Source organism: Pieris brassicae, chromosome Z (genome assembly GCF_905147105.1).
Source record: "Pieris brassicae chromosome Z, ilPieBrab1.1, whole genome shotgun sequence".
In the NCBI taxonomy this organism is placed as follows: domain Eukaryota; kingdom Metazoa; phylum Arthropoda; class Insecta; order Lepidoptera; family Pieridae; genus Pieris; species Pieris brassicae.
In genome coordinates, this window is record NC_059680.1 from 5827160 (window position 1) to 5851334 (window position 24175).

At 32.4% G+C, this 24175-nt stretch overlaps 1 protein-coding gene across 2 annotated transcripts in view; it reads right to left on the minus strand.

The window, feature by feature from the left end:
- The window catches only part of LOC123718602 (frequenin-1), a 100310-nt gene that overhangs the window by 8112 nt on the left and 68023 nt on the right, over positions 1 to 24175 (minus strand). The gene's annotated exons all lie outside the window — the stretch shown is intronic.

A 24175-nucleotide genomic window follows, 5' to 3' on the forward strand; every position in this document is an offset into this window, starting at 1 on the left:
TTGGATAAGTGAATATGGTATAACAATTATAATTTAAAAATCTTTTCAATTTAAATATAATGTCCTTACATATGAAATTGACCGTTTGTAGTTCTGGCCACTTTGACCTCAAATATCTTCTCTTTAGCTAGTATTTCCAAATTTATTTACTGGTGCATTTGTTTTTCGAAAACCATGCTTTTCCATTTCATTTCCCCTTTTTAATATTTTTTCTTTGCGTCATTCTATTTATAAAACATGTAATTTCGCGTTATCTACGAGTTCGAGCTCTACTGTGGCACCAATGCTGCCGAAACGGCTCGAAGGATTAATCATGTGTATGGCGGCGGAGTCGCAAAAGAAAACACAGTGCGATTTTGGTACCGACCTTTTCGTTCTGGAAATTTCGACATCCTCACAAATTGAGTGAAGCAAATCGACAAATGAGCGTCGACTGCTGAATTACATTAATTATCTGGCACAATACGGATTTTAAATCGATTACCTGTGATGGAAAGTGGATCCTGTATGATAAATGGAAGCGATCATCGCAATGGTTGAAGCCGAACCAGCATACCACGAATAGTGCCCCAAGTGAAAATTGACTCCGAAAACGTTACTTATGAGAATTTGGTGCACTAGTTCCGGGGTCGTTCACTATAAATATCTTAAATCTGGCCAGAATAATATAGATGTCTATTTTCAGCAACTGCAAGCCATGATGGAACTGCTACAAAATCAAAGAAGCTTCAATTGGTATGTATTCAATTGGTATGGTAGGCTTCCTGGACCTTATCAACTCTGATGGGACAATCGAAACTGCCTTCAAAAGTTTTATTGATTCCCGTCCTAGATATAAATGGTTTTTTGATAAAGGGATCAATGAACTACGTATAAGATGGCACAACTGTAATAGCAGCGTGGAATGACTATGGTAAATTAGTTGAGTAAGTACTAGTAAAGCTTGCTTTCTAAAATCTAGATTCACAATACTGTTTACACAATACGGAACGACTGCAAACTGCGCCCTTACTCTTAACTTAAAATAGCGACAGCAATAAATAAACCAAAGTTTTTGTATGCAATGTAGTTCAAGTTCTCTCAATATCTGTAGCACTGATGTCGCAACATTGGGATCACACGGATCAAAATCTCATTAATGGGATCGAGGTCGCTGTTTCGCTATGAATGTATAAAAAAAGTACCGTCTCGAAACAATTATGAATTGTATTTAAAGTTATGAAACTCAGGATCTAAGTAAACCCCTGAAAAGTTAATTTGAGATTACATTGTTACGATAATCAAGCCAAATCTCTTGGGCCCAATTCGTCAAAGCTTGAAATTGGGGAATTGAACTTCAAGTAGCACGGAATTCGAGGCAACTTATACTAAACACTAAGATTTAGATTATTCGAATATATTATACATATAAATATATTCGAATAATTATTGTGAGAAACTACGTAATTACAACGTTAATTAATATATATGTGATTAATGTTACATATCCTATCTATATTTTTCTGTTCCATTTTCTCGAGAAGATTTAGCTTATTTTTAACAATTTCACATATGCAGGGTATATATTTAACGTTACAGTTCGTTTGAGAACAAAATAAGCTAGACTAGTCGGATCGCTGGTCGCTAATCTTTATTTGTCAGTTAACCTAATACTGTTAAACCAACGTTACTCAATCTTCCGTGGTTAACTAAATTTAATCCCCGATATCCTGGGTTCTATGACCGCAGAAATAATAATGGTTCCGGGTTGATGGACACAGGTAGATCACCAACTCGTATTGAAGATAACTCATATATAGGTAGGTGTTTCTTTGCTACCCAATCGAGTGTTATTCGACTACTAACATTATTGAATTAAGAAAAAGTTAAAAAAATAATATTTTATCTTGTGCAGCCAGCACTGCAAGTGCATTTAAGACCGAACTCAAACCGAAGATATTTTCTATATGTGTTATAAACACTTGCTTGTATCTCGAAGGAATGTGTAACATCGTGAGGTAACTGGCATGTCTATACTAAACAATTGGCAACGTGTGTCAGATGCACAAGTCTTCTTTGACATAATGGACAATTTATACGGACAGACTAATGTGCGCCAAAACTAACAGAATTTACGTTATATTATTCTAAGCTACCCTACTTTAATAATCGCGCAAATAATCACGTATGAGTTACCTATAAGCCTGAGATAGACCCAAGGTGATTTCAAGATCTTTTCTCTATTATGCAAATCATAAAGAGCGGAAGTATACTTAATACGAGATTTATGCTAATCTATCAAACCTTTTTATAATATCATGGGGAAAAGTTTTATATAAAAACTAATCGTAACATAGAGCGTTTCAATATTGTGACAACACCACTATGGACAGCTTTAGAATAATTTTAATATCTGTTATATTGGTTAGTAAACTAATTAATAAGGATTTTTTTCTTTTAAATTGTTTCATTAATATCTTTTGTTACAGGTCATACCGTTCGTTCATTGTTTACCTCAAGGATACTTTTATTCAAGACCCGATAACGTCTTTGAGTTACCAAGAGTTGAAAGTGATAAACTGACAGGACATACCGGACACGTATTACAAAAAACTGTCTCATTTAAAGTTTCACATGAAGATCATCAGCCGTTTAATGTTTATACCGATGGCGTTTTTATAAACCCCAATCGTCCTGCTACTACTGGATATTATAGTAAAGGAACGTTGCAAAATGATAATCCTTACATCATTAATACATTGAACGGAAACCCCATACAAAATACCTACTCATCCTCACAAGACACTAACTCTTTCCTAAACAACGTCAACAACGGATATTCACAGGCTAATCATCTAAGTAAGATCCCGCCAGATATTTTAGGTGCGACCAGTCAAACAACTCAATCACCGTCAATTATAAAACATATATACTTTCACGTTCCGCAACCGGACATAGAAGAAAACGTTCGTCCGATCAAGCCACAGGCAAAGAAGACGTACAGGATTGTATTCATAAAACTTCCCGCCCAAACGTTATTCAATTCACAAACTCAATCAATAATCAAACCAAGTGCTATCGAAGAAAAGACGCTTATATACGTTCTAATAAAGAAACCGGAAGAGAAACAAACTATTGTTCCCACGTCGCACAAATTGTCAGAGCATGAAGTCGTCTTTGTCAAATATGGAGAAAATAAGGGTACAAGAACTGAGACCGTTGAAACACCACGAAGGATTCTATCTAGCTTTCAAGATCAGTCGTAATGAAATTATGCTTGGGAGATCAATACTGAAGTGTATACTGTATTTAAAATTAAGTGCTCTACCGTTAATGGTGTTGACGCATTGTAAATTACATTTCTTTGATATGTTATAAATGCTATGTGCGTATGTACCAATGAGTTACAGATATGCAATGTATTAATTGTAATCTCATATAATTTTATGAGAGAAAATATGTTTGCTAAACTGTAGATAATCAGATATTTATGTAAATAGAAAAGGTTGATAAAAAAATTGTAGTACTTATAATTAAAAAATTTAAAAGTACGTCATTAAATGTTCTTTACAATTCTATCTTATTTATTTTAAAGGGCATACTCATAAATCTTTTAAATCGCATAAAGGGATGAACCTTGGTAACTATTTGGAATAAGAAACTGAATAATAAATCTGCGCATCTTTTATTTATTAAGTAAAGTAATGTTTCTCGACTTTCCGGGTGCTATATATCAACGGTGGACATAATATTGAGTTCATAACATATTACGAGTGACGTCATGATAACTCACGCGGAATTTCGTATTATGTAACCCACATATATTATATAATTTTATGTACGCTATTGCAAAGCTATTATTATATATGCTTTATTATATTTATATCATTCAGCGTGGAGACTTAGCGAGAACTAGGCTTACCTACGTATGTGTTATTATTGAAACATTAATAAAATGCTTTTAAATAGTATTTGAAAGAGTTTTTCATATATTCGAAAATTATACGAGAACGCATTTAATACCAGCGGAATTAGTTTCCCTTTGGTATATTCCGCGTGAACCTGAACTTAGTGTATTCATAGATTCGATCTATGATAGCAAAGGCCAGATTGACAATATGATTACGCTACAATAGCGGCATACACTTGGTATACATTAGGATAATTTTAACTTTATTTTTCTTTTCTTTTTACCCAAACTTAAATTGCAAAACAATTTTTTTAAATTTAGTTATTAAATTTATTTACAAACTAATTCTTTTTTAAACCTTCCGTACCAAAATAGTTGTTTTTATCAGAAATCTGAGAGAAAGATAAGTAAGAACACAAAAAATATGTATTGCGATAGTCTATAGTCCTGTTTAGACGTTAAAGCCATAGGCAATAGTAGATTTAGTTTAAAAAATATCACATTGGTTCACGATGAACCTATGTATTTTTAAATATCAAAGAGCAATGTATACATATCAGCCAGGTCCTGTCGAGGATAAAATTATCAAGTCTATGTAATCATTTGAAAGTAAAATAGATGTAGCCCTTATATCGGCACTGTGATTGATATCAGTGGCTGACAGGGGCGATGTGAACTGATAAAGCCTACTTCCGGTGCGCTGAAGGTTAGCCAGACCCACTGAATACTTTTTAAAACTAAGCTGTAGGCCAGAACAAATGTAATTTGGCAAATTTGGAACTTTCGTTATAAAAATGTGTTATACTTATGATATCACTGACCCGTCCTTTATGGCTAATAATATTGTCAGCTCTTTATAACATTTGTCGTAGATTTTTGTTGAGACTAAAAACTTAGTTTTCCTTCACCGTACGAGTAAGTGTTAATTGGACATATATAACTATCTATTGGTGCACACTAGGTTCTAATACCCGTCAAGCCTATTATACTCAAAAGTACGTTCTGCTTTACTTATCCAAGTAATAATTGAAATATTAATAGATAAAATATTCAAATGTAGAATTTGTTTAGTTTCAATGTACAAAATTGATAATAAAACTTCCAAAATAGGAAGTAAGTACTGTAAGGGTACATTTTACTAGTAGAATAGAAAATTGCTAATATTTTATCAAGACGCCTGATACTTTCACCTTTGGTGTATGTGTATATTTAAAGTTTGCTCTATTTGAATGGAAACATATATATTAAAATAAATGTTACATATTTTCCTTATACATCGATCATGTTGCCAACTGTCTCGTGGTAACAAAATCTAAAGTCGCTAATGCATACTAATACAAGTGGCATTCTTAATTAATTGGAACATTGGATAGTTTTTATTAAAACCATACAAAAGTATCAATGAATATAGAAGTCATCTGTGGCGGGGTTATTGTAAATATTTGCTAAAAGAATAGACCAGGAGCTTTAAATTACGCAGATCTATCGAAAATGAAAGTTACACAGTGATATATATTTTCGTTTTTAGGCCTTCGGATAGAAATATTATATTATTATTCATTTCTTAGTACTTCTGAGCTACATATCATACAAATCCATTAAAATGAACGTCAACGCTACCAAATCTAATTTAGTTTTCAATTTGCTTTCGATTAACGAACTAAAATATTCATATATTAGTAATAATTTTCCATATTTTCAGTATGTAACTCCGCAACACTAACAGATAATGAAAAGACATTGTTGTTCAAGTGCACAATGACTATCGCAATCGGTAAAATCAAATCAAATCGCTAGACTAACCCAAGGAGGGTTAGTCAGCTTGTCATTTCAATACAGATATAAAAATATATAATTTTATCCTTCATCATAATAATATCTTCCATCAATTGAGTGGTGCAAAACATGATGTTTATAGTTTTTAAATCAGCTCGTGCAATGCCAACATATACAAGACGCTTCTCGCTTCGAAACATTACAATGAAATTTTGAAAATTGTTTTTATAACATAAAAAAATAATTGTAAGTATTGATTGACCAGTTCAGGCCAAAAACTTGGAAAGAACTCTTCGAACGAAGTTGAAGCCTTAATTTAAGTAAAGATTTTGCTCTTACCGCTGCACAGTTTCTGTTAACGATCTCTCAACACCACAAAGCTTTTTTATTTTCTCAGTCAGTAATTTTTAATTATACGAGAACAATGCGAGAGAACAATCCCTTGCAGTGCAAATCGCTCATCCCCACAACGAAATGCTAATGAATAAAAATATTCATACTGTTTGATACTCTGAGCTTATCTTATATGAGAGGTATAATTAACTATAATATGCATTTGAAATAATTTTAAAAATTAGCTGAGACATTATTAAAATAAATTAATTAAAAAATAGTATAATTGTTTGTGTGCTGCGCTCCTCAAGAGACTCACTGACTAAGACTGATGTTTCATGCATTTGTATTTAAGTAAGTTAGAATTAAAATGTATGGTGCTCGGAAACCCGACAAAATGTTTGTTGTATTTTGTTAGCATCATCGAAATACGCTCAGTTGTGTTCCCCTAAAAGTAAAAATTGGAACGACTGATCGGGCCGTTGGATTGTGATTGGCCTAGAGACGAGGTTGATTAATCAAAACCGAAGCCAGTTAAAATGCCAGTTTTATCCTTATCACACTTGTATACCTGCGTAAATGTAAACGGTGAAAAAGAAAATTAATTAAGAATAAGGTTCATTTGTAAAAGACAATCAGATTAGAACCACCTTCGTATCTAGAGAAACATCAAAGAATTTGTTTAAAAATCTTGCGATCTAAAAAGTAAATTCTGTTTTTGTAAGATTTTGTATGCCTAATTTAGTAAAACAAAATAAAATGAAAGTTCCGTATATGAAATTACATAGAACATACACACATAGCCCTTTTATATTCTTCTATCAAAATAAACGGTAAATATTAAGTCATATATTACATTTTTTTATTATCGAAATATTAAAAAGAACCCAAACATTGTCTTTAAACCAAACATCCGTGCTTGTCAAGTGTTTAGTAAACATTTATAAAATTTCCAGTAACTTCACTCAAGTTTGTACTGTGGACTTTGCAATGTGTGGATACCGTGAAATAACGGTAAGTCATATAAATGATTTCTTTTATAGCACGTATTTAAAATATAATGAAATCGGGTTGCCTGAAAAAGGTCGGTTCAGTCAGACTTTTAAAGTTATTTTATTTAACTATTACATTTCAATTAAAGAATTTTAATCGGGAAAATCCTTTAACTTTTTAATGGATTTAAAAAAGCCAGTAAAAGTTCGATTTATGCTCAGGGTGATAAAGCGATTAAAAATATAAATGAGGAATTTGTTGGTTGTTGATTGATAGTTGGCCGAACTCTTTTGAGACAAGTTCTTTCTAAAATTATGTAGATAAAATTATTTTTAATAGTTTATTTCTTTTGCCGTATAAAGATCATTGCCATGTTTTAATTTAATATTTAAAAAGAAATGTTTAAACAAATAGTGCTCATACTAGCTCATATATAAAATTGTCACATATATTTACACTTTTGGAGAGCCTGTTATTGTATTTGAGAAATAAATTATGTTAATCGTTTCTTGATAAAAATAGGTTATGTTATTGGATTGATTTTTCAATAATGTAATGTTTTAATTGTGCTTTAAAATAAATGTGTGTAAGAAGTGTTTGAAAATTTCCAACGATTGACCTTTGAATTTTTATTGTTATAACTTTTAATTAAAACTTCTGTACATTTCAGAATATACTCGTACTGTTTGCGTTAACGACAGCTCAAAGTTTACCAATTAACAATGGCTTTAGCGTGAAATTCAGTTCTTTATTGAATAAGGAAGAAATAAGGCCTAAAACATTTGGTGCCCTCTTCGCAAAAATACCCCAAGAACCCCGAGCTGCTCCAGAAGCTCTCAAAAGAAAACTACTCACTAAAGTAGATTTCCTTGGTGCTGGGTGTACTAACCAAGTAGCTAAAATCCTCTATCAAACACCGTTTGCTGAAAACGACAGCCTTAACTCAACATTAACTGAGTCGAATTACATTCATATCCCAATTATTCAACAGCCAGTTGAAGAGTATAAAATTTTAATAGCAGCAGCGCCACCTGATGTGAAGATTAATGCATTCGATGACAGACCATTGATTGTATATATCGTGTTTCCAAATGACGCACACACGGATAATGTAATGCCAAAAATATATTTCGTACATGAAGCAAAGGGACATATTGATATACATAAGAAGAAGCTCGATCCAATTATATTAGTTGACCATAAGAGAATGGTGACGACACTGAAGAGCAATGAAATTTCTAAATTTGTTAAATTCAGAAATAAATTGATTAATCATTATAGAAGTGTAAATAAATGATTGTTAAATTCTACAAATTTATTTCAAAAAAAGAATATAAAAAAACTTCATAAATATATTATATATATACTTCATAAATATATAAATATATTTTCAAGTATTCTAATATATAACATGAATAATATTTACAAATTAAGTAAACCAAAATTGTTTACTAATAAGAAATAATATTTTAATTAGACTATAGCTAAGTTGTTAAGTTACACTTGAAAGCAATAGAAAAAAATAAATTGTACTCCTTCGTAAGCACTATTTTTATAACAAGCGTGTACTGGGCAACACAAGGCTGCCGAACGATACAAATATAAATTTGATTGAATCCTATATTATAGTAGTACTCAAAGTAAACTTACTAATATTTCTAACAAGAACCAGACTAGTACTTAAGAAAATAAAAGAGAGTTTTTCCATTCCTGGCGTATTTAATAAATTCCCTTCGGTTATTAGAAAATACGATAAGAGGTCGAGCTGATTTGCCCTTGAACTTAAAATAACAATTTTGGGCAAACCACTCGGAATATGAAACGATATTTGAGTGACTTTTATAGGGCAAATTCAGAGTTGCAACATCGGTTTATTTAAATTGATTTAGATGATTCATTAAAAATAGTACCAATAGTCTACCAAAAAGTAACAAGCGTAAGATAATCTCCAGCTATTGTAGTAGGTGTTAGCTGCGTGTGACGCGATGTGCTTACGTCACTCGTAAGTAATTAAATAAGTAATTTTGTCTAAAGCCCCAAGTTGTTTTTAATGTTCCATACACCAGGGTAGAAAGTGTATTATGACTTAATTCGACGCTTATTTTTTGTGTATGTCCGTGCACAGCTTCGCCCGTTGACTGATCTTCTGAGCACATCTAAGGAGATGATAATGTTGAGAAAATGTTGTATAATTTAGTAATTAGTTTTCGTGATATAAATTGAAGTATCTCGTTAAACATTAATTAATTCGAAATTCTGCAGTATTCTAATATATATATATATAAATAGTACACTTTGCATCCTAAAATTTTATATTTTTGTCCCAAAATTTAGGTGCTCAGATCTTTTGACACAAGTCGACGACTTAATCAAAATTAGCTCAGAATCTGTTCCTAATACGTCAAGCTTACGTACTTCGTTAATTCGGTCGAACTGAGATGTTGTACCTGATGGGCACCTTATAGCATGCCTCGATATATATTTGTGTACTAGACATTATACAACACAAAATTAATTTTCAATTTGAACTAATAGGATTGCGCAGAGAAACGTTCGGTCAGTCAATCTTTTCAATTATTATATATGACAATGTTTTTTTACTATTCCACAGGAAATAGGATAAATAGGAAGTAGGATAGGAAATAGGAAATAGAATACTCTTGTTTTTTTCTTTATATTGTCACCAATCAAATCTTCGACTTTTTATGTTTCGACGAATTTTTCATGGCAATTTTTTATGAATATTTTTATGAGTTACTAATACCACAAATCATAGTCAACAAACTTTACTAGGGGTTTGAATAAAAAATCTAGGTTAAAGCTGTAAATAGACCAATCGAGTTTGACAAACGACGGCCATGAATTCTAAATGAATTGCTAAAACAGAGAATTGTACAAAACAAAGCTTTTAAAGTTAAATATGTTTTTTCGAACGATTTTTGACTTTGACTTTGCTGAAATAATTTAAGTTTTATATTGTCATAAAATCACGGATTATATGACCTAATTTTATAAAATTACATTATTACCTCCGAGTTTTATGTTACAATATCGCGATTATATGTAGAATGTTATATCTATAGAAAATTATCAATATTTTTGTTGATTTATCGGAAAAATTCAAAAATAACTTGGCCGATTTTAAAATTTTCTTTCAGGATTACAATAACGTAGCATCCCGTCCCTGAATAACGTAGGCTACATTTATTTCCAAAATATTTTTAAATGAGCAGTCCAAAGCCGGGAGAATCTAGTAAAATACCAAAAGGATTAACATGCACTTACTACACTAGTGTTAAACGTTTTGCATAATCTACTTTTCAAGCAAGTTAAAGCTGAAGTTATAAGGATTACGGGCTTGTTCGACGTAGTTTTACGTGTTTCACTTAAACACGATCGAATTAGTTTATGACTTTAAAAGCTTTAAAACAATATATGTACATTGCTTTATCCGTTAGATTACATTATATAAATCTATTTACTCATATTATGTAGATAATATATATCTTTAGGTCACCAGGACTTGACCGGGTAAATTGATGAGCAAGTAAAGATCAAGTCAACTATATATTTTATTATTATATCGCATATGTAGTATGTGTCATGTAGATGTAACAGCAATGGCAGCGTACAGTAACGTCAAAGCTTAGTTATTAATTTAACTGCAAAATCAAATATACTGTAAGGATATGGCAGAAAAGAAAATGGTGTAATGCTGTTCAACTTAGCTGTTACATTTATTAAAACATGGAATGCATAGACGTTTAAAAAGTATTTATATCAATTATACAACTAGTATCGTTGCGTTAGGCAAAAAACGCACATTGAGCACGCATGAAATTCTTAAGTATATGTTACTAGTTGTTGTGTAGTTCCTGTCGTACTATTGCTTATTAATATATAAACGCAAATATATTACATTACTTACATAATTAGATGGTTCACCATACCATATAATTATTCAATATTATTTTTCGAATCCATTGAATATTGCCATTACGATTAACGTCACATATTTCCGCGAAATTGCAATATTCCCCTGGACTGTTTTCACTCAGAAAATCTGATCAATGAATATAATAAATTCTATGTATACGTTATTAAAAAATATTGATTATTTACTTAAGTCGAGCATACATCCGATAGGTTTATCATTCAGAATAACTCTGCCGTCTCAATATTAGCAATGCGCTTTTAAAATATTGTAATGGCTCATGAACCAATATTGGAGGGGAAAATTTATTCAATCTAAGTTTGAAAATTAAATCAATTCTGATAAGTACTAATTGAGCTAAACAATAAAGAGACAATAATGAAACCGGTTTGTATAAAGAGGAGGATAACTTGAAGGACTCAATGGAAATAGTATTTAAATAAAAGAAATCACTCAAAACAGATTTCAAGAGAACATCATGGAACAAAAGTCAACACGATATGTTTTCCAACCGTATAAGAAATACTTTATTGTCTTATTCTGCTGTTCACGAAGGACTGACCGAAGGACCGAAATAAATAATATTAATAAGTTCAATTTTAATGGCGAGTAGACGATCTTGCGCCTGTTCTCGTGGTACTGCAATTGGATGAGATTTTATCGTATATGCGTTGATATGCTCAAAAAGGTGTATCGTAAATTCAAGGGTATGTATTCAATGTTGTAAGTTTCAAATGTTACTTTTGCCCAATTAGCAGTGCTTACTCTGTCGTGTATATTATTAGCAGCGCAGTAAAGGATGTTAAGTGATTAAAAGAGATTACACGGCATGCACAGGTACTTTGTAAGTTCCAATAGCTGTAGCCAACGGAGTAAACTCAAGATTGAAGTACAAGAACACAATTGCTGTGGCTATTGGGAGCTAGAGAGTTCTGGTGCTGTTCGATACAGTTTAAAATAACGAAAAACAGATATTGTTCCTTCTGCTTGTCTTAGTATAGAAAATTCTCAAAGGCGTATATTTTTATTAAGCTAAAAACATTTTCGAAAAAAAAACAGGAATAAATAAGACACGTGTCTTGCTCTATGATAGGAGGACAATCAGATTTGCTCCTACTTTACATTAAAACAGTCATGGATGTTGACGATCGCCCTCGAGTCTGGAAATGCAGCCGAGAGATTCAGTCGCGTTACATCTTTATACTGGACCAAATCATATCCAAGCACTAGGATCCTTTAAAAATTAATTAATATTATAATAGACCTTAGCAGATAGCTTTATCAGTCAGCTTCTCAGCTTCAACGTACCAATTTATTTCTTGACAACACTTGTATTTCACTAGGGATTTTGTTGAAAAAACGTATACAAATTGCCTTGGAAAGAATTACTTGTTTTATGCAGCCTTATGGTTGGTGAACTAATTTATTACGAGTACTATAATTACGTCAGCTACTATTATTTTTAAAGATATCTATATTTTTCCGCACATATAAAATATTCTCATAAATATATTGACTTGCCAAAGTCCAAATAAGTTATTCTTTAAACTTTCTTCGCATTGACTCCTTAGGGGATAATCCGCAGATCGCTCTTATAGCCCGCTGATGCACCACAAATATCGATTTTAATGTCAGCGGCATTAGCCTACAAAATAACACCATATGACGTAATACTATGAAAATATCTGAAATAAACGATCTTTATTGTATTCTCGTCAGTAAGATGGCGTATCTTTTTCACTGCAAACGCTGCAGAACATAGCCTATTCGAAAGACCTTCTATGTGTGGGCCCCACTGGAGTTTGCTATCTAAAGTAATTCTCAAGAATTTCAAGAAACTCTCAGGTATTATCAACAACGTCTATTTCCTCATCTTTAATTATTATTTGATCTTTTTACATTTGTAGTTACAAATTTAATACATTTTGCCTTCTTTAGCTTTAGATTATTTGTATTAAACCACTGAACTACACTAGAGATGACACTGTTTACATTCTCAAGTGATGGATTTCATCTTTTCACTTTAAATAAAAGCGCAGTGTCTTCAGCAAACAGTACTATCTCCATTACAAGAAATGGTAGGCCATTTATATAGACGAGGAATAACAAAGGACCAAGTATGGAGCCTTGCGGTACACCCATAGTAACAGACGATCCCCGTGATATCGTTCAATTTTGTAAGGGATTGCCAGGTGATATGGATATCCTCTCTCTTCTATGATGGAACAGAATAGGCGCAGAACCAACTTGTCTTGTTCTCAGACATCATCAGAAAAAAAATTAATGGCGTATGGTTTAATTTTCAGTCTGACGCTGGAGTCAAACTCTGAGTTCTTGTGAAGTGCACTCGAACAAGTCAGTCACTAGATCAACGTGGCAGTTATTCTTCTACAGTGGTATCGTCGGAAATATTGTGTTCGGTTCTATAATTTTCTCTCTAAAATTTACAATCGGCTTTAAATGATTTCTATTGTTTAAATATTATTACCTTATCACAATTTTGGCAGTCAGTAAAGAGAAACGGTCCTTCAAAATTGTCTACACCTCTTCGACCTATACAGAAATATTACAATATATTTTTAAATTAGTTCGACGGACGTTGCTTTAATTTCCTAATGCACTTTCTGCGCACCACCACTATGTGGATATTTACAAACTAAAATGACTTATGGTCTTTCAAGAAAAGAGCGCATCGATGTCGAAAAGGCCGGCATTGTGAATATTTGGCCGGCTGTGTCACATCTGAATATTTGCCCTCAGTCTTGTAAAAAAAAATCAGATGAAAATACAAATAATAAGGGTTACAACTTTTTACTTTTTAAATATTAATAGTTATTAAATAAGGAATGGTGTGATTCATTCTCAAAAAAGTATTCGAGTAAGTTATTGATAGTTAACCTCTTATTCAATTACTTTGAAAAATTGTTATGATCCTTTTCCAACTCGGGAACTCGCAGATTTATGTCTCAGGTGAGAATTTGTGTTAGCTCTAAAGATTAAATGGAAAATATTACGACAATACTAAAACCATTAGAGTGAAAATATGTTCTAGCAGTTTTTTAATACATGATAAATATAGAACCAGATCATTTTTTTTGTTTTTGAGCATAAAATTGTTTTCGTACCTGCCTCGGTCATTCTTAATTAATTTTTGGTTCCCGTTGTTAAAAATTCAATTATATTAACGATTATTATATTAAGAAAAATTTATTGGATTAATTGTTATTCTTGAAGCGTGATAAGTGGGATTAGGGTCGGGGTGATTTTATTCTCCGAGTAATATATTGAAATAATCCTCTGTGGTCTTGGTCTTTGATTCAGATTAAGTATATGAAAACTTTACATATAGGAATCAAACTTATTGGTATATCTAGACTATGAAGCTAACTCTAAGCTCTTTAATCGCGAGTTATGTTAAATGTAATAAATTCTCGTTTATATGCAGAGACTTGTTAATAAAATGAAAATATTTCAATAAAAAATCAACATATATCTAATTTTTTTATGTAACATAAGGCAAACGGGCAGGAAGCTCACCTGATGTTAAGTGTTACCGCCGCCCATGGACACACACCCTCACATTGCCAGGAGGCTCGCAAGTGTGTTGCTTGTTTGCTTGAGGGACCCTAAGTCGAATTGGTTAGGAAATACTTCAGTGGACAGCCGGTTCCACAAATTGATGGTCCGCGGCAAGAATTGCCTTTAGAAACGCTCAGTTATGGAATGGATGGTATTTCGTATTCTGTCTTGACGTCCGATGATTAAACTCAGCTGCAGGTATTACTCCGACCCACACCTCTGAACATTCTCCATGGTAAATGCGGTAGGAGATCCCACATCTCTACGTAACGCCAAGGGATCAAGCCGTTCGAAAAGTGACTGGTCGTCAACGATTCCAATTGGTCTTCATTAAATACTGTCAAGCGGAAGGAGCTGGTACTGGGGAGCTCTCACCTACAGGTAAATATATACGTAGTATTCCATGTGGGAATCCTATACAAATTTGCACTATATAGAGTTACAAGCGGTGGCCCGGTGTAAAGTACCGTCTCGCCTGGCTAAGCACACCAAACTTTTTAGAGGCGTTTCCTTCCAATTTACCGCGAAACTGAACGTTATTCGACACGTCAACGTCTAGTATCCTGATATTAGCGCTGGCTAAGGAAAGTGTCTTCGTAGATAGGAGTAGCGACAAAGTGGTGGCCTGACGGCCTGGCCAGTGTAAAGAGTATCCCCAGTGCTTTCATCCGCATAGCAATGAATGTTGCTACGTTGCAACATATCATTGATATGCAGAATAAACAGGGTCGGGGATAGGACACAGGCTTGTGGGATTCCAGCATTCATGGGTTAAAGGTCGGACCATGGTCCGTCGATGACGATCTTGATGCTACGACCAGCGAGAAAGTTGGAAATCAAGTTGCACAATTGATCAGGGAGCCCATAGGTTGGAAACTTTGAAAGCAGTGCTCTGTGCCACACCCGATCGAAGGCTTTTGCTATGTCCAAACTTACCGCCAGCGCCTCTCTCTTGGACTCAATTAGCTCTGCCCACCTATGTGTAAGGTATACAAGGAGGTCACCAACTGAGCTGGTGGCCATCTAGATACCACAGAAGCTGGCTGTTAATAATTCTTAAAATTTATTTTGGACAACATGAAGGCTAAAGCTATTGTGCGATAGTTTTACGGATCAGGGCGAACGACTTTTTACGGGATCGGATGTATAGAAGCGGTTTCCAGCACTTAGGGACAATACCGAGCGAGTACCAGAAAAGGCGCATTAAGACCGGAGCCAACACAGTAGCACAAGTACGCAGCACAATTGGTGGGATGCCACCAGGCCCGCTTGACTTATGGATGGCCAAGGAAGATACAGCTTTGCCGGAATATAACTTCAGGCATCGTAGTATCACTCTGCAATAATGGTGGTGCCTTCCCTTGGTAATCCAAAGTTCAAGAGCTTGACGCAAAAAGACAGCCTAGAAGTTTACATGCGTATTAATCTGCAATAATTCTTAAAGGAAAGCTAATGTAGGACCTCTGTGAGCGTTAAGCACTGAGCCTGAGCCTGAGTTCTGAGCAAAATAAATAAAATAATATCACATTGTCGCCAGCTCTTTCACACTTCGCACAAATCCAAATGACTCAGGATCAAGTAACGCTATTTTCTCATTCACAAGGGGCGTGGAGAGTAATCTTGATAAATAACTTTACTTGTTAACACAAGACAAACTTATTTATCTCGGCCCCAGTTTCACTTGTTGTTGCGACACGCCTATGAATAACGTGTGGTTACAATGTATAGAACAGAATTCCAAAATCAACGTATATTGTTGTAAATATATTCACTGGAAAACGAACCAATTGTCTTCATGACCCGTTTCTGAAGTAAATTGTGTTTCAAAAAATAAATTGCTTGGCAATATCGCGATTCGATGCGAAATATCGAAATGGATTTTAATAAAACATTATTGGATAAAATGACTGAACACATATGTGATGTCCAGTAATCATCCAGAGATTTCTACAACTGATTCATTAATAATTTTCATCACCAGCCTGTATTCTGGCCTCCAAATTCTGGGTCTAAGCTCAGATTCAAATTATGTTTCATTAATATGTCAAAATTGGATTCTGACATACGAAGGTCATACTTACTTTTACACATGAATGCACCACTAGGCATACATACCAAACAAGTTACATTCATAATTTTCTGATTGATGATTCTGCTACTGTGATTAGTTATTGTCAACATATTTCTATGTATCTTTGTAAGAAAACTTTTGCTATCAATCTTTGTCATACAATAACTCATTTTCATTGATTTCACATCCAGGTAACAACCACATTACTCGCAATGAATGTTAAGTAGCGACAAAATTTCGAATTGCAAAATGACGCGACACGTATATAAATCAATGCGTAAACGTAAATTTTAATATGTGTATAAGCGGATACGTAAAAACCCTATTACTTAGTTAGCAATAATGATTTTATTCTGAATTTCTGAAAACAAACTTTTTGTATATCACCCAGACAGCGACATTACCCCATTTTCTTTTGTTCGCAAGAAAGTGAATGATCATCCGGCCCTCGCCAGGAGTACCGCTGGCCATATTGTAAGAAGTTGCTATAGTTCTTATAGTTACTATAGAAATTACCTACGGAATAAGGTTTGCGTGCGTACAAAGTGCGCATGTCAGTAGTGAAGCTTCTTTGGGAAACGAATTTTTAAGTCTGTTTCATATTTATACAGTTCTATAACTTTAGATTTCCCAGACTTAGAGGGAGGGATAAAGGAAGATATGTTAGGAATTTAATTGTCGCTCTTTCTCACTCTCTCTCAATCGGTCTCAATGGCTCTCTCAATTTTCTTCTACACATCGCCTGATGTGCACATCTTCGTGACGCTAATATTATTATTGCGTTTAATCCGTAAAAAATTTACCCTCATACGACAATAGAAGTAATCTACAAAAATTAACTAACTCCTATAGGCAGAATTTTATTTAATATTCGACTTAATATTTGGAAAGCTGCGATACTGTACTGGTCTTTCAGAGACAATCTAGCCTACGTACTAGAGCAAGTCCAACTATCCGAATATCAAAATTTTGGATTAAGCGAATATAGGTTGAGATTGCCTTTCTGTTAACATTTGAACTATTTAATATTGCATCTATTAAATTTACATTTAATTATAATTGACAAACATACATAGTTTGAAATTCATTCTGAATTACATAGCAGACTAAGAATCCATTTCAAGATTTGGATAGAATTTTAATACAAAAAAAAGAAAAACAGAATAGGTATCAATTATTTTAAATAATTGATGAAATCCATGTTCAATCAAACAATATTTGATTTCATTTACAATGTAAGACCACAGTATCTTAACTGTAATTTACAGGGATTCACAACTAATTAGATTTTTATTGAAACAAGTATTCGAAATCAATAAAAAACCTCATTTATGTATTCCTATTTCTTCATTGAACAATATCATTATTTCCTCAGCTCTGCGCAATACTATAGTGGATAAAAAGTAAAAAGGCTAGCGCTTATTCATCCACTGAACGATAATAGATATTATTAAGTTCTTATGCAACGGAACGACTGCGGTTAGCTTTAGACGCTAAAGACCTTCATCTGAAAGCGGATCCGTAACAAATTCAATGTCCTTTAGATTAATAGTCACGATGAGGAAAACAAGGAATATTTTGGTTAAAAGTTACATACAGTTTTTTTGTAATAAAAGAAAAATTAATGGCACTACAACCTTTTTAGGTCTAGGCCTCAGATTTCTATATCTGTTTCATGATCATTTGTTAATCTAATAGGCAAGTAGGTGATCAGCCTTTTTTGCCTGACGCACCCCGTCGACTTTTTGGATCTAACACAAGCCGGTTTACTTCACCGTTCGAGCGAATTTTAAATGCGCACATAGAAAGAAAGTCTTTTATTGCACAGCCGAGGATCGAACTTATGACCTCAGGGATGAGAGTTGCACGCTGAAGCCATTAGGCCAACACTGCTCTAATGTATATAGTTTGTTATAATTCAATAAATAAATAAACAACTTTTGGTGGCCATAGATTTCTATTTTTTTTTAAGTACACTAGCGAAGTTTTTAGTAAGGACCATCCACTAGGCTGACATTTTTGTTTTTTTATAAATTTCCATATTAGAACCTAGTTTAACCATATTTGTTAAAGTTACTATTATAAAAATTAAACACATTATTATTAAGTATCTAGAGTACTTTATCTAAAAACAGAAAAAAACTTCAAAACCTTTTGCTTTAAATAAATTAATACGTGAAATCGTATGACCACCATTGTATAAAAATCCATTGTGTGGTTTTGTGCCTTGAATAGCGATAATACAGAGCTTACTCGTATAATAGAATGATAATTGAAAATAAATTATTAGAATTATTCAATAAAGCTGTAAAAGTATTGAAATATTGGCCTTGGATATTTAATTTTTATCTCTTAAAGTGACTTTGATAGGTCATAATTAATTTATTGGTTACCTACCGATCGTGATTTAAACATTATAAACATATTACATTTTGTAAGTTCAAGTTCGCCTCCAGGTTAAGTGTTAGGCAACGATATTCCTTTAATTCCCGGTTTTACTTACCGTATTAAAAGAATACATATTTCCTTTATTTAAGATTCCTCCCATTTACGGAACTAAACATTGGAGACTGTCAGAGGGAGAAAGAGAAGTGTCATCGCTGGACAATCAAAATCTATCCTTTGGCTCTTGAGCCTAATACTTGTATTACGATGTGAATGACGATACACCATTGAAACGAAAATTCTTTAAATAAACTGTAATTACAATTTATTATAGGATACTATAGCACGGCTCCGCGAACCGTGGGAAATAGAAGTAAAAGTGCTCGTTCTTTGCTTCAAAAGCCCTATAAATTGTAGCAATAAAAATAATTACATCATTCCATACTTATGACTCATGAGAAATAATTGTATAATATGTAATTGGAAAAATTCTAAGTTGAGCAATATGCTGAATTGGGTTCTCTTAACGCCTCTTAGGTACTTTTTTATATTTTGAATATTTCCATCTGATAATTGACAAAAATGGACATACATACAAAAGGTATTGAAATCAAGGTAATTATAATTAATACGTTATGTTTATATAAAATACTCATAGGCATCTGACGTATATATTTCTAATGATTGTAAAAAAATAAAATTTGAGTGCAATGCAAGTGCGTGATTACAAAATATGTAATGATTAAATATCACCAATCCTAGAAGAAGTTAAAACTTGACGTAGTTGTTTTATTGAGTAGAATTGATGACCTTCTACTGACGCCCTGCAGCAACTGCTTCAGACTAATCACAATCCAAATACTTGAGAGGGATCAAAAGCTACAGAAAGTTACAATTATTTACACAATTTAGGCAATTACAGCAAATATTTCTAGTAACATAAGAGCAATATACATAATTATGTAAAGCAATCTTCTTAGATAGTGAGAGATATCTTTATTAAGAAACTATGATGTAGTCAGCCTTCAGTGTTGCCACAGCTGTAGTTGCGATATTTTTACGTTCGTATTTACCGAAATATTATTATAAGATTTATTCTAAATTATAGATCGATCAGTTGCTTATATATCCATAGCATGGCAAAGTCATTAAAACATTGTGTAATTCAGCCTCATCTTTATTGCTATGAGCCTTTCATAACAATAAAGATGCTTAGCAATTATTATATTAATTTATAAGTAATATATATATATATATATATATATTTAACTTTTTATAGGTTTTTAGGTGTACCTGATACTTCATCGTTTTTTGAGTAAGTAGATAAGATTAATATTTATGTATAGATCACATTTTAATCCGCCGAAAAGGAACTATCTGGAATAAGCTTCAGGTCGGCGTCAACTACGTAAAACTACTCAGTAGATGAACACGAAATGCTTGGGTAAAAATTTTCAAGGAAAATTTTTGCACACGCCCTAATTAAAGTTACGGGCTTGAATAAATTGCAATTTAAAGGGTCTATACGTACTTGGAAATTTGATGCGAAGATATATTATCTGCTGCACAACCAGGTTTCAATTACCTGACGTGTCCCTATTTGCGGAAACTAATTTTCACGATAGGTGTATAGAAATGATAAAATTCTAGAGGGATGTCCTATTTGGCCTCTCAATAATTCAAAATTCTTATTAAAACAGACAGTTTCTCACCTAACAAACTAGCTTGGAAGTTAAGGCATACAAACATATATAAATTCGGGAAATGATATTAACTGGGATCAATGTGTAATCCACCAATGATAGCTCAATAGCCCAACATAAATGGTTTTATTTCCTATAGATTGGCTAAAATTTTTATCGTTGATCAATACAATAATAACAGATTTACAATAACAATTTGAATATCTTGTAGTTAATAATCCCCGAGTTAATACAAAACTATTGCTTTTTGAAAAATTTCATTGGCCGAAGTAGATCAGCCTGTCTCACATCGTCGATTATGTGGATCTCTCAATGCCGGTTTCTACATATTTTTGCACATTACGAGCAAGTGACTGCTGAATATAGTCTATTGAATTGGGATTATTAATGGCGAGACGCTGTTTAAATTAAAATTGTTTTACTTTGTTAAAAGTATTCTTGCATAAACAGCGGAAGGATGTTTTTATGATTCGGAAAGAAACGTTAAAAATTAAATGTATGTAACATTTTAATGGGGAAATTTTTTTGCAATCCAAACATCCCTTAAGTCTACGAGAATTTTTGTAATATAAATAAATAAGATACAATATTTCATTATAATATTAGTGTAGATTTAGATATTACTATAAATATTATTAAATTATGCTTAAATTCGCCACAAGTGTAAGTGGGAGACTTTCGAAATTGTCGAAATTGAAATAAACATTATGTCAGACAGGTTTCTGGTGTAAAAATCATGTAATAATCATTAAAGTTATAAATGTTTCCTCGTTGATATTATTAAAGTTCCGTTGACTCAAATTCTATTGGTGTTTCTTAAACAAATTGCCGGTCGAAGGTTATTCCTAATAACATCAAAATATAAGAAATTAAGCCATGGCCAATACATTGACTTGTACAATGATTGCGAAAATTTTCTAAGATGAAGCATTCCTATTTGTAATTATTTTAATTACATTCCAATCATGAATACGATGGATTTTATGAATGGTTTCTAATAACCTCATTAAAATAATTGTGATGTGTGTGTCAGGGCTGGTAGTGATGTGAGAAATAACCATTTATTTACATTTCTTTTGAATATAGCACGACTGATTCTCAAAGGCGGAGACACTGCATTTCCTCTCTTGCTTTGTCTACCCTCGTAACATTGTCCATGCACAGATTCCGGTTGTGGGAGCTTTTAAACTTCTGTTCGAGTTGAACAACGTTCTATTGGTCATTTTACAATAATAATGTACTTTTTTACATTCTACTACTCCACTCATTTTATTAAATAAAATCACATTTAAAAGCTAATGCCCAATGCTTCCAACTAATCTAAATTAAATTTCGTAGTTCCATCGTTATTTAGATATAATAAGAAATCGAGATAAATAAATACTAACAGCTGTTTAGAATAACATTGATTCTTCATACTTAGTCCAATAATTGCTCGTAAATCTCATAATATGAATAAGTCTTATCGAAAAGTTCAAATAAAATGTTACGTATTCAGAAGAAAATACATCATGCAGAAAATTTGCAATACATTGATGTAAATCAATGCCTTGGAAAGAATAATGATTTATTTTCAAATGCAAAGAGGAAATCGAATGAGGTCAATATAAAATACCAATTGGTGTTTCATCAGATAGGGTCTAAATCGCAATTCTTTGAGTTGGCAGATACTCAAATAATTGTAAATTCAATAAACGAATAAATTTGAATTCAATTTTGTAAGTTTCTATATTTTAAAAGGCTATGTTTGTTGTACGTAGTTTTAATTGGATACCATGTTTCATATTATAACTAAAACAGTAGATTTACATGTATAATATAACATTAAAACTATCACATCGTACATTAATACAAAAATAATTATGGGTAAAAGCTTTACGTTTTGTAACCTCCAAAACTCTTACACATTTTGTGGATACAAACAGATAGATTGGTGCAAGGTTTGGACTTTATTTCATAGAAATCAGAGAAAGCAGCACGGACATTTAAAGATTATAATCTAATATATGTCACATAGGTTAAAAGTCATCACATGAGATTTCAAAATCATTAATCCATCTCATTTTTTTAAACTAACTTCTTCACCGATTTTTATGAAAAGTAACTATACTCACAAATTACTTTTTATCCCTACTTTTTAATAGAGATATTATTATCTTTATAGAGTAATCCCAAAGAACTAAATAAAGCCCAAATAAATACTCAAAAAATGTATTAACTTTCGCTTTTCAAATTATAAAATAAATTACAAAATTATAAAATTACAAATATATATGAAATTACCAAACGTCAAATAGTCGAACACACGTCGAATTGTAAACCTGCTCCGGTTTTACCGGTTCATTGATACTTTTTAGATAATTAAACAAGCTTTAGTACCACTTATAGAAACAAATTTAATAGCGCATGACAACACACATTTTTGCTAAACACAAAAAATGCAACTTCGAGACGATGCAAAAACCCATAAAAAATTATTTTAAAATAACTATTTAAATTATAATTAATTACATTACCAAAAATTAATTAAATAACTCACTTTATTTTTTTTAATTAATTCCCTTATCTATTTATTCATGAATAAACAATATGGTATTGTAAAAAGTATTAATTTTGTGATTTTTTCTTTATACTTAATTTTTGATACTCAGTTGTGTAACTGGTAAGTCAAAAGCTTCTGAACTACATATATCTCACCAGAAGCCAGGGACACGTGTTTTATTAATAAGTTTATAATATTAATATATTTACATATTATACCATGATAAATATAGTATTTTTAATATTCCGAGATAACCTCATTTTAGTACGTTGACATGTCTTTGACATGCCTACTGAGGGTTTTATGAAGCTAGCGACGGCCGCGCTTTCAAAGATTAAAGCAATTTAAGCAGAGAATAATGTTTTATAACGTTGAATTGCCCCTTACATAATAAAAAAGTTAAACAAGGTCTTATCTATACTGGGTGAATGGCGTTACAGTGATCTAGGCCAAAAATTTACCGCAGTGGATTGACCACTTTCACTCTTTACCGACCACACACTAATCCAATTTGACTGCATTTCGTATGCTGGTACATTCATTTTGGCTTCACATAGAGATATTTTTTAATATAGTTTAACTGTAAGAAATTTAGTGTGTAATAAGATAATGTTTTAGACAACATTCCTGGCGAGAGAATGAGAGAACGCTCAATAGGCAATCAATGATCAACTACACTAAAGTACACTAAGATAATATGTAAGGAATCTAGTTGGCTGGGATATACATTTTTGACTCTTTGAAATGTCGGTTTATTATACATCTCAGTTATTTGCCGAATTAAAGTTACAACCATTAATGTCTCAATTATACAATCGTTCGTTAAAAAATAAAAAATCTTCTTGCTTATAGTTCTGACTTTCAATTATTATTTCACTTTGAATTTAAACTTTTCGATACTTTTGTCAAGTATTCGTATACCTTAATACTATATTTTATCGGCTCGCAAGTATCAATTGCGATTTGCATA